Below are 12,748 nucleotides of genomic sequence, written 5' to 3' on the forward strand. Positions count from 1 at the left end.
GGAGCGCCCATAATTTCTGAAGGCAAGTTGTTTCACTGGTTAATTGTCCTCACTGCTAGGAAGTTTCTCCTTAATTTCAGGTTGCTTCTCTCTGATCAGTTTCCAACTGCTATTTCTTGTCCTGCCCTCTGGTGCATTAGAGAATTATTTGACCCCCCTCTTCTTTGTGGCAGCCCCTCAAATACTGGAATACTGCTAGTTCTTCTTTTCTTTAGACCCAAAACCTGCAGCCATTCTTCAAATGGTTTAGTCTCCAGGCCTTTGATCAGCTTAGTTGCTCTTCTATGAACTTTTTCCAAGGTCTCAACATTTTTTTTTGTAGAATGGTGACCAAAATTAGTTGCAGTATTCCATGTGTTGTCTTACTAGGGTTTTGTAAAGCGACAGTAATATGTCACATGATCTTCATTCTATGCGGCTGTTTATACAAACCAGGACTGCATTAGCTTTTTTGGCAATGACTGCACATTGCTGGCTCATATCATATTCAAGTGATCATCCACTAGGACTCCAAGGTCCCTCTCACAGTTACTGTTTTTGAGCCAGGTCTCGCCTAATCTATACTTATATCTTTGATTTTTCCTGCCTAAATGTAAAGCTTTGCTTTTCTCCACATTAAAATTCATTTTGTTGGATAGGGCCCATTGTTCAAGTTTGTCAACATCTTTTTGGATCCTGAGTTTGTCTTTTGGGTTGTTGGCTATTCCATTTAGTTTAGTATCATCTGCAAATCTGCATCCCCCATTCCCTTATCTAAGTCATTTAGAAAGATATTGAAGAGTACTGGGCCTGAGAAGAGAAGGAACCATGTGGTACCCAGCTGCTTCTTACCATGTGGATGCAGTACCATTAAATCCATCTGGTGATGATGTTGTCTATTCCACATTTTTCTAGCTTATCAAGTAGATTGTCTACTTTGTCAAATGCCTTACTGAAATCTAAGTATAGTATGTCCACAGCATTTCACCGGTCTACTAATTTAGTGACTTTATCAAAGAATAAAATAAGATGGTTTTGGCATGACCTGTTTTTAACAAACCCGTGCTGGCTACTAGTTATCACTTTAGTTGTTTCTAGTTCAGCGGTTCTCCACCTGTGGGTCGCCTGGTGCTGGCCGGGGAGCCATGGCGCTCGACCGGCGGAGACGGCGGCTACGGCGCTGCCGGGCGCTTCTGCTGGGCGCGCTGCTCTCGCTGTCGGGCACCTGCCTCTGCTACAGCCCGCTGTTCCTCTGTTGCGCCCCCCCCCCCGCCCGCAAGAAACTTCTGCAGGAGTGGCGCGCCTGCCCCGTTGCCCTGCGCCCACGACCCGCCCGCCCCCTCGGCCCGGCCGGCGGGCGACGGGGACGGCGGGAGCAACTAGGCCAAGGCAGCGGTGGCCAAGCGGCTCCCGCACGCGCTGATTGTGGGCGTCAAGAAGGGCAGCACCTGCGCCGTGCTGGAGTTTATCCGCGGCCACCCGGACGTGCGCGCCCTCGGCACCGAGTCCCGCTTCTTCGACCGGCACTACGAGCGGGGCCTGGAGTGGCGGCTCAGTGGAACTAGGGAAGCGGCTGCCGCGGGGAACGTGCGGGGGGAGAGCCGCCCAACAGCCCCTGCCTGTCACGCCGGGTCGTCTGGCCGCGGCGCTCTGCTTTCAGTCAGGGCCGGAGCGTCGGAACTTCGCAGCGCTGCTCCGCATCTCGGGCTCTCGTGTGAGAGGGAGGGATGACACAGCAAGGCCGGGGGATTGTGAGAGAGGGAGGAGGGTCACCTGAAGAGAGGCCTCCACCATGGCTGGCGTTTGTTCCTCAGCAGAGAGAGAGAGGGAGAGAGATAGGAGGTAGGGAGAGAAGGAGAGAGAGTGATGGGGAGAAGGAGGGAGAAAAATGAGAGAGGGGGAGGAAGGGAGAGAGGGAAAAAGAGAGAAATGGAGGGAGGGAGAAAGATGAGAGGGAGGGAGAGAGAGAGATGGGAGAGGGAGAATGAGAGATGGAGAAGAGGGAGAGACATAAAGAGATTAGGGAAGGAGAGGGAGAAAGAGAGAAGGGGAGAGGGAGAAATGTGTATGTGTGTGTGTGTGTATTTCCCATAGAAAATAGTCACAAAACCTGGGAAGCTAGGGGGGAGTCAAGTGACTCAGTGGGAGTGAGTAACATCGAGTTTCCCTGTATTTTGTTTTCTCTGGGAAACAGGCCCAAGTGGCTCTTTGAATGTTTAAGATTGCAGACCCCTGGCCTAAGGCCATCGGAAAACACATATTTTCGATGGTGTTAGAAACTGAGACACTGGTTCCTATGGTTGGGGGTCACACAACATGAGGAACTATATTAAAGGGTTGTGGCATTGGGAAGGTTGAGAACCACTGTTCTAGTTGTTCGCAGATCTGCTTTTTGATTATCTTTTCCAGGATCTCCCCAGGTATTGATATTAGACTGATTGGATGCTTTTTTTAAAAAAAATTTTTTATTAACAAACATGTAAAATACACACACACACACAAAACTTGGATGCTTTTCTATAGGCCAGAGTTTCTTAAAGTGTGATCCAAGAATCTCCCAAAACACCCTGAAGAGTCCACAAAACCAAAACAACTTGCCAGATATTGAAGAAATTTGCAAAAATTTAGAACAATATCACTTGACAGACTTGACAGACTTGAACATTGGGCACTATCTAACAAAATGAAATTCAATGGTGAAGAAAAGTAAGGTTCTACATTTGGGCAAGAAAAATGAAATGCACAGGTACAGTATGTGTGATACCTCGTTCAATAGTAGTAACTGAGAGGGATCTTGGAGTCTTAGTGGACAACCACTTAAATATGAGCCAGCAGTGTGCAGCAGCTGCCAAAAAAGCCAACACAGTTCTAGGCTGCATAAACGGAGGGATAGAATCAAGATCACGTGAAGTGTTAATACCACTTTATAATGCCTTGGTAAGGCCACACTTGGAATACTGCATTCAGTTTTGGTTGCCATGATGTAAAAAAAGATGTTGAAACTCTAGAAAGAATGCAGAGAAGAGCAACAAAGATGATTAGGGGACTTGAGACTATGGGCGGAAACTAATCAATGAGAGAGGCAACTTAGACTGAAGAGAAATTTCCTGACAACAATCAGTGGAACAACTTGTCTCCAGAAGTTGTGAATGCTCCAACACTGGAAGTTTTTACGAAGATGTTGGATGACCATTTGTCTGAAGTGGTATAGGGTTTCCTGCCTAAGCAGGGGGTTGGAGTACAACACCTTCAAGGTCCCTTCCAACTCTGTTATTCTATTTTTATTACTTATTTTTCTTTGTTTATAAGACTTTTATGAATATTTTTATTTGTATTAATCATCTAAGGAGTTTAATATTGCTATTTTATGCGATTCAATGTTCTACACAAGCATCAATGTTCATTGTTAATGTGGTAAATATAGATAAATGTAACATATATACAAAAGCTCTTTTGGGATTCTTAAATGTGGGAAGCAGTCCTGAGAGCAAAGTTTGAAAAAGACTGGTGTAGAACAACCAGGCACAACTGTCTACCCAACTGTTGACAGAAACTAAGTATGGTAGTTGACAAAATGTATAGTTCAACTGAATATAAATCAAATGAATAAATCACAATGTTATACATACTAGTTCAGGAGGAAGACTTGGTGATCTTAATATGGCTTTCTTCTGATCAGATTATGAAAACCATTTTATTTCAATGGGCTATGAAAGAGTAGTGGTGAGGTGTTTTACATTAGTCTGTTTGGTTTAATTTATTATGGCTTTCTAGTATATTTTATACATCATGTATATGTTTGTGTGTTTGTGTATATATACTGTGTGTGTTAGCTGTTTGTGTGTATACACACAGAGAAATGTGTGTGTGTGTATGTATATGTGTGTGTATGTATATATGTATGTATTGTGTCACAGTCTCTATTTAATTATCAGCACAAATGCAACACACACACACACACACACACATATTATATCATGTATATAATTTGGAATGTTGTAAATTGCCCAGGATCTTAGAACTAGCATAGACTACAAACAATGTAAAGAAATAAATAACAACAGGGCAGCTGGTGTTTGCAGAACATGGCCAGAAGTAAACAGACTCATCCAAAAAATGCAAAAACACGGGTTATTACCTCTTTTTCCTCTGGTAGTCCTAACTCCAGGTTTCAGAAGCTCTTGGCAAGCAAGTGGAGAGATTATTATAAAATTAAGTATGTGGCTAAATCTAAGCTCAGTAGAAGATCTATTTTTCTCCACAACCAACATCAGCAACATATAGTCTTCTCATTGAGTGTGTGCATGTATACATGGACACCTGTGCATGCCAAAGAATTTCCTAAAGGCCCCCTCTACTAGTGGTTGTTAAATTTGGAAGTTACCAGATTCATTTTCCATTGCATCCTGAAATACTGTTATGGAAAATTAAAATGGCAACTCCTAGATTAAGTCTTGCTTTGCTGATCAGGCAATGTCAGATAAAAATATGAAGAGGAGTGGGTGTTAAAAGCTATTGATGGATTTGTTCGAACTAAGGCTCTGTGGTGATTGAGGATAATGTGTACCAACAGAGTGTAGCTTTGTGTTGGAAAATGTTACAGGATGCTTTCTTGAAAATAAAGAAGCTTAGTCATTTTTTCCATTGTGAGCATTTTGTCCAATGTATAATATAAGTTAAATGGACAAGCGCCTTTTCATAATTCTGAAAGCAGCATATAAATCTTGCCTACTTTTTATTTGATTTGTAGAAAATGGAAAAGAAGAGAACAGAGAGATCTTAGATTTTTACAAGCCAATGAAGCCCGAACTTAGATGTAATGGGCTGGAGAAGTAGCGCTAGCAGTGAAATAAGACATGTAAGGCTGAGCTTCTGCAGAAGAGAACTCATTTCAGTTAAGACCCGTACAAGCTTTTCTTTAGCTGTTCCTAAGCCTAAGGAAATAAATAGATTTCTATACGCTGAGAGTGTACGATCAGGCTGACGAGATGAGCAAGCAAGGATACATTATAAACCATTCTCATCTCCCCAAATCCTAAATACACTTATCTCATTCCTGTCTGACTTATTTCTGAGTAGATGTGAATGAAAGTCGAACTGGGGGCCAGAGGATGTTTTTTCCCCCTAAAGATCGTTTCCTATTTGAAGCCAGTTCTGCTTCCTATAAGCCAGGAGTACAAAACTAGGGCCTTTTTATGACTTGTGAACATCAACTTGCAGAATCCCTGAGGCAGCCATCTTGACTTTCTTGCTGGCTCAGGGATTCTGGGAGTTGAAGTTGACAAGTAGGCAAGAAAAACAAAATGCACAGGTTCAGTATAGGTGGTACCTTGCTCAATAGTAGTAACTGTGAGAGGGATCTTGGAATCCTAGTGGACAATCATTTAAATATGAGCCAGCAGTGTGCAGCAGCTGTCAAAAAAGCCAACACAGTTCTAGGCTACATAAACAGAGGGATAGAATCAAGATCACGTGAAGTATTAATACCACTTTTTAATGCCTTGGTAAGGCCACACTTTGAATACTGCACTCAGTTTTGGTCACCACGATGTAGAAAAGATGTGGAGACTCTAGAAAGAGTGCAGAGAAGAGCAACAAAGATGATTAGGAGACTGGAGACTAAAACATAGGAAGAACGGTTGCAGGAACTGGGTATGTCTAGTTTAATGAAAAGAAGGACTAGGGGAGACATGATAGCAGTGTTCCAATATCTCAGGGGTTGCCACAAAGAAGAGGGAGTCAAACTATTTTCCAAGGCATCTGCAGGTAGAACAAGAAGCAATGGGTGGAAACTAATCAAGGAGAGAAGCAACTTAGAACTGAGGAGAAATTTCCTGGCAGTTAGAACAATTAATCAGTGGAACAGCTTGCCTCCAGAAGTTGTGAATGCCCCAACACTGGAAGTCTTTAAGAAGATGTTGGATAGCCATTTGTTTCCTGCCTAGGCAGGGGGTTGGACTAGAAGACCTCCAAGGTCCCTTCCAACTCTGCTATTGTATTGTAAGTCATAAAGGGGTCAAAGTTCCTCACCTCTGCTATGAGCATGAGGGGATGTCTACTTGATTTTGAAGAAGCAAGGGGTTGCTTTCGATGCCTCTGTTCACAGACTGAATTAAGCCATGCTTTCTTTAACCAGAGCCTATTTTCAGCAATTCCAGCAGACTGGATTCACCTAGCCCACTAAGCCTTAAAACATGGTTTATAACCATATATTAACTTAGGCACAAGCAAAGCACATTATAGTTTAATGTGTTGTGTGAATGAGGTCTCTGCGTAATGGATAAAGCTGCTCCCAGAAGCTGCGTTATGGATGAAATTTATAGTCATAGAAATACTGTAAGTCAATAAATAACAGAGAAAACAAGCCAAAATCAGTGGTGATCCTCTAACCCCAGCTTTTTCAACTGGGATTTGCAAGTGACTCTAGGGGTTTTGCGTGCTATCATGATGGGGTGGGGGAAATAAACATTGCTTCTTGAACTTCATGGACTGCGCAATGCAAAAAGTTCACCTTGGTAAAAATTTTATGTGCTGTGACTCATATGCTCATCTGCTGCTTTATTGCTGTTGTAAAGGTTATAAAACACAGAGTATATAGGTTAGAAGTGAATTGTCTTATGAAATTGGATATTTTATGATTTTTATGCAAGACGTTCTGAGATCTTACAATTATTCCAGCAGTTCTTCTTGGCATGATTTCTCTCAGCATAGCAATTTTTAGATATGTGTACTTCAACTCCCAGAATTTCCTAGCCTGCTGGATAGGGAATTCTGGGAGTTGAAGTACACGCCTCTCGAAAGTTATCAAGATTAAGAAATGCTGCTGTAGGATAAAAAGGTTAAGAAAGGCTGTTCTAACCCAAACATGTTAAAGTCTATAAGCCCTGAAGGCATAATTACAATACAACATACAAACTGATTTTACAATCAGTGCTAAGCCATGATAGTGTCCTTGATTGTTTGTGGCTTAGTGCATCTGATTAGCCCCAACCAATGAGATTTAAAAATAATAGTTTATGGTTTATTGTGTTGCATGATTGGAGCCAATTGTGGTTTATTTTAGAAACTACAATTAAACAAATCACAGGTTAACTTTTAGTGAATTCTCTATGCTATGAGAAGCTGAATTAAATGATGTAGAGCAGGGATGTCAAACTCACGACGCGCGGCTGGATGGGTCACATGCTGGCCACGCCCACCCCCAGTTTAGCAAAGGGGGGGGGAAAGTCCCGGTAGGTCACAAAAGGATGATGTGACGGCGTGAGTTTGATACCCCTGATGTAAAGTGAGATACCCTACAGCAGGCAACATGTGCCCATCCAGGCAAATCAGGAGAAGGCCTGCTGAAAGTTCCCACTTTGTGGGGTATGAGGGAAGTTAATGCTGTTTTATTCTCATGTGCATTTAGTTGCCAGTAAGTAGATGCCTGTATTGGGTTCTTTGTTTTTCTTTCATATTTTATTTTTATGATTTAGATTTAGTTACCATGTCCCCCACCCTCTTTTTCTTAGATGTGGTTTGTGGGAGACCTTTGTGATTCGGGCATGTTATCCAATCTGGTAAAATAAATAGAGACAGTTTGTTATCATGGTTAAGGCACTGGAAACCAGGAAACTGAGTGCATATCTTGCCTTAGGCACAAAGCCAGTTGGGTGACATTGGGCCTATTTCTCTCTCTCCTTCCGTCCCTCTCTCTGTCTCTCAACCCTGGGAAGCAAACAAGGGAAAGCCACTTCTGAAATCTTGCCAAGAAAACTGCAAGGACTTGACCAGGAAGTCGCCAGGAGTCAACACAGGCTGGAAGGCACCTAGATAAATAAATAAAAATGAAGTACAGAACCTGAGCAGATGACACCTGGGCCAGTTTAACTGTGATTGGGACCCAAGAAGAGCACATCTGCTGAGATAGTTACTGGTTTCAAAAGGAGGGGCTTGACTGTGGGTTCAAGTACTTCCCCTTTTTTCATGTATGTGGCTTTGGGAGAGCAATTTTGATTCAATCAGAATAGAGCTTGGGAGATCTTCAAGTCCAGGGCTGTCAAACTCCCAGCCCACTGTGGCGACGTGAGTTTGACACTCCAGTTCTAGTTCAGCCTCTCAAGCAGGAGGAGACCCTATATTATTTTAGACAAGTGGCTGTCTGGGCTCTTCTTAAAAATCTCCAGTGATGAAGCACCAACAACAGTGTTGGCGAACCTTTTCGGCACTGAGTGCCAAAACGGGAGTGGGCACGGGGGAGCACCAGAAATCGGAAGAGCTGCTCCCTGGTGCGCATGTACGGGAGCGCTGGAAACCAGAAGAGCAGTTCCCTGGCACTCATGCACACACCGGGAAGTTGAACTTCTGGTTTCTAGCATGCGCATGCGCGCCAGTCTCCTTGTCTTCTGTTTTTTGGTGTGTATACATATGCGAAGACCAGCTGCCCAGCACGCATGTGCACACGGAAACCAGAGGAACAGCTTCCCGGTGCATGCATGCACACTGGGGAATTGCTCTTTGGTTTCCAGCGCTCTGGCGCATGCCCACTACAGAGCAGCTCTTCTGGTTTCTGGCACTCCCCTGTGTGCACCGGAAACCGGAAGAGCAACCAACGATAACTGGCGTGCCTGGAGAGATGGCTCTGTGTGCCATTTCTGGCACGTGTGCCATAGACTCACCATCATGGCACTATAACTTCTGAAGGCAAGCTGTTCCACTGGTTAATTGTCCTCACTGTTAGGGAGTTTCTCCTTAATTCCAGGTTGCTTCTCTCCTTAATTAGTTTCTATCCATTGTTTCTTGTCTTGCCTTCTTGTGCTTTGGGAAATAAATTGACTCCCTCTTCTTTGTGGCAGCCCCTCAAATACTGGAATATTGCTGTCATGCCATCCCTAGGCCTTGTTTTCTCCAGACTAGCCATATCCAGCTCCTGGAATCGTTCTTCATGTTTTTGTCTCCAGACCTTTAATTATCTTAGTTGTTCCTTTGCATTTTTTCCAAACTCTCAACATCTTTTTCCCTTCCGCATCCTGCATGATGTGTTTTGTGATCATCTCCACATGCCTCACCTTTTTAAAACTGAGCTTCTAAGTGGTTCAAATGTGTGCCTTAAATGTAGTTCAAGGTTTTTGTTTTTTTTCCTGGTTTTAATTCAAGGGTCCAGAGAACCCTTGAAAATCAGTGAGGTAAAGAGTTATATTTGCACTGTGCAGTCCATCATGCAGGCACAGATTAAAGAGCGTTTGCCTCCTACAAATCCCGGAGCAAAAATCTATTTTTAGCCCCACAGCATTCTGAAATCTTGGCCAGCGTTAAGGAATGGAGCCTGCTTACCAACATGACATCCACGCCTGTTTCTCCTGGCAGCCATGTGACCCAAGGAGAGTATCCATTTCCTTGCCCCATATTATTGGGCTGAATAGAGGGAGGCGGAGGGAGGGTAAGAGAAAGGAGCAATAAGTATACTTCCGGGGGACGGAGGGGACTTTTAATAACAAATGTCATTTTTAAAAGTTAACATCATATCATTTAGAGCTGCTGTAAAAATATGCTGCATTTAGGCTTATTTCTACCATTATGCAGTGGAGAAATTACTGTAGATGGCAGGTTTATTCTTTCTGAGTTCTACTTACCCTGGGGAACAGTCTGGGCTCGCTTGGATTGGTTATAAAATGGTCTGGTTCTGGATTTGGCTTAATGTGATTTGTATGAAAAGAATATTTATGTATTTAATGAACCTGTATGCTGTCTCAGTCACAGAGGCAAGTCTAGGCTGCTTATCTGTGTGTGTGTGTGTGTGCGCGCGCGCACGCCTTTGAGTCAGTGTTAACTCCTGGCAACCGTCTTGACTAATCCCTGATGTTTTCTTGGCAAGGTTTTTCAGATGTGGTTTGCCGTTGCCTGCTTCCTAGGGCTCACAGAGTGACGGGACCAAGGTCACCCAGCTGGTTTTTTGCTAAGGTGGGACTTAATCCAGAGATGGGTTCCTACTGGTTCAGCCCGGTTTGGCTGAATAGGTAGTAACTCAGCCGGGCACGTGACCATACCGGCTCTATCCTGGGTGCTGCCATCTTTATTTTCTTTTCTGCACATGTGCAGAACAATCTTCATTGAAAAAATGTAATTTTCCCTCTTTTTTAATGGTGTGCGCATGCAAAGACCTTTTTAAGTGCAAATGCGCATGCGCACGAGCGAAGCTAGCATGCACACACAAATTTTGTTTGGTCACCGAACTGGTTGCAATACCGGCAAGAACCCACCACCCCTGACTTAACCACTATACCAAAATTGGATGTAAAGTGCTTTAGATATCCTAAAAACTCCTTTTTAAAAAAATATCAGCTTTTCCAGTCATTATTTCCCCGCTCCCTCCCGGATGGTTCTAGTTTTTACTCCATTTTTATTCTATTTTTATCTTTTTCAAAAAAAGTGTTTCTATTGTGTGGTGTTACACTTTCAGCTTTTAAAATGTTTTTTTACAAATGTTTGTACAAAAATTAGACATAAGGTGGAATATGTGCACAGGAAATGCTTCTGGTAAATCACTACCCCGATAATCGGCAGCGCTTGTTCGTCTAGTCCCTAAAAATATTCAAAATACCGCTTGTGTCAGAATAACAGGCTTGCTTCTAATGGTGATTCACTCCTCTCGCCGGCTATATAAAGAAAATCTGGGGCTCCAGTACGGAAGAGCGGAGCCTGTGTATATGTAAGCATCTGCGTCAAGGACAGAGGTCTTGCATTTCTGGTGGCTGGTGGCATCTGGCCAAGCAGCTTGGTGCATGATATAGTAACAAATCGTCCTTTTCTCTTCTGATGAGATGGCAAGAATGCAATTCTGTTCGACAGCTGAAGGTCAAAAGGAGAACAAAAGCTGAGCAGCTGAATCTTGGGCTCTTTATTTTTGCTTTCATCCTGCGGTCTTGAAGCAGCTCACAGGGAAACTTTGACTTTCTCGTACCTTCCGGGTCTCCTTCCTGGAAATTGAATGTGCGGCGATTCCGTTGGAAGGGAAGGAGATTAAGGGGAGGTCATCCAAGTATAGCTGTTGTGGATACAGGGAGATTTGAACTCTGCCCATCCTTACTCAACTCTCCTATTATGATCCACGCTGGTTCTTTACCTTATTAGGGCAAGGTAAAGAAAGAAAACAGATGCACCGCATAAGATCTTATCGCCAAAGCAATTGAATTTCACGATGTAATGCCGTCTCTGGGGAAATAAATTTTCCTCTGGCATGTTTATTGTAATTGTGACTGGCTAGATGGAACAGACTTGTACGAATGACATAACCACTTTGTGGCTGTGTCTCTGCCATCATCCCGACAATCCCCCCCCCTCTCTCTCTCACACACAGTATGTTGCCTGCTGTCATATGTCAAAGAGCCACTTTAAGGCAGGGTAATCCAACCCCAAGTTAATGCCTCAAACTCCCAAAGGTGGAATCTGTCTCCCAGCCCCATCCTTGACTATCCTGCAGTTGGTTACTAGAAGGTTTACAATAAAATGCCATGCTGGTTTTACAGCTAGGTAGATGCTCTATATCCATGACGGCAAACCTATGGCACGCGTGCCACAGGTGGCACGTGGAGCCCTCTCTGCGGGCATGCGAGCCGTTGCCCAGCTCAGCTCCACAGTGCATGTGCATGTGCCTCCCACCAGCCAGCTGATTTTCGGGTCTCAGCTGCACATGGAGACGTGCATGGACAGGGGGCAGGGGATCATGCCCCATGTGGAGGGGCAGGAGGTCATGTACGCATGCATGGGGGTGGGACGAGCAGGGGGCATGCCCCCCCCCCGTGCCCGTTTTTTGTCCCAGGAGGCTTCAGGGAGGCCTGCTAGGCCCAAAATGGGTCACGGGAATCACACGCATGTGCAGGGGAAGAGGCGCATTGCATTGTGGGTGTGGGGTTCTTTAATCCATGAACCGCTCCATTCCACTGGCGCTCATGTCTTTGGCTAGGAAATGGAAGAACATTCCCAACTTAGTGTATTCCCAAAACCTGGCTAGGAATTATGGAATTGGTAGTCCCAATATATCTGGAATGAGGCTGGATTCCTAGAGGAATTCCTTCGTCCCCTTCCTACCACTCTTTCACTAGCTGGTTTATAAAATTGCGAATGCCTGAAATTTCCTAATTTTAAATTTTTTTAAAGTAGGGGGTTTTTTTGTTTTGTTTTCCATGATCGTTTTTATTATGTTTTTTGCATTAAAATGGGCATGCTTAAGTTACTGTCATCTGCTTGTGAGCATCTTAATGGCAGAGAGGGATATGCATGTTTTAAATCAATGTAAAACCTAGATTACTAGTGATAAATTTGGTCAATGCTAATCTCACATTACATTCTGGAGAGATAAAAATAAACTAAAAACAGCTTTGGCTGAAGCTTTTAATTTTAAAACAGTTAGATGAAAAAGGGAACGGACCACAAAAGAATATATGGGGTGGGGGGAGGGGGTGTCACCAAACAACAAAAGAGAAAAGAAATATAAATGTCTGCCTGTGCTTCTTTATAAATCTGGATGAAAGCTAAGGGGAAAAAATCTATTACGAATATAGGAGGTCTCACCACCTTGTGGTGGTGATTAGGTGACTTGGTTCCCTTCCTCTGGATGGTTGGCTTGAAGACTCCCTTCCTTCCTTCCCTCCCTTTAAAACGGGAATAGACTGGACAGCCCATCAGAACAAAACTGCATCAAGTTAATGACTGTCCCTCTGTCAACTAGGACATATAATCCCAAACAATCTTGAACAATTTTTGGTAACAAATTTTTGCAAAAAGAGGGTGT

The sequence above is a fragment of the Thamnophis sirtalis genome, unplaced genomic scaffold (assembly GCF_051295495.1).
Source record: "Thamnophis sirtalis isolate CommonGarterSnake01/CBP01778 unplaced genomic scaffold, rThaSir2_p1.2 scaffold_3, whole genome shotgun sequence".
NCBI lineage: Eukaryota > Metazoa > Chordata > Lepidosauria > Squamata > Natricidae > Thamnophis > Thamnophis sirtalis.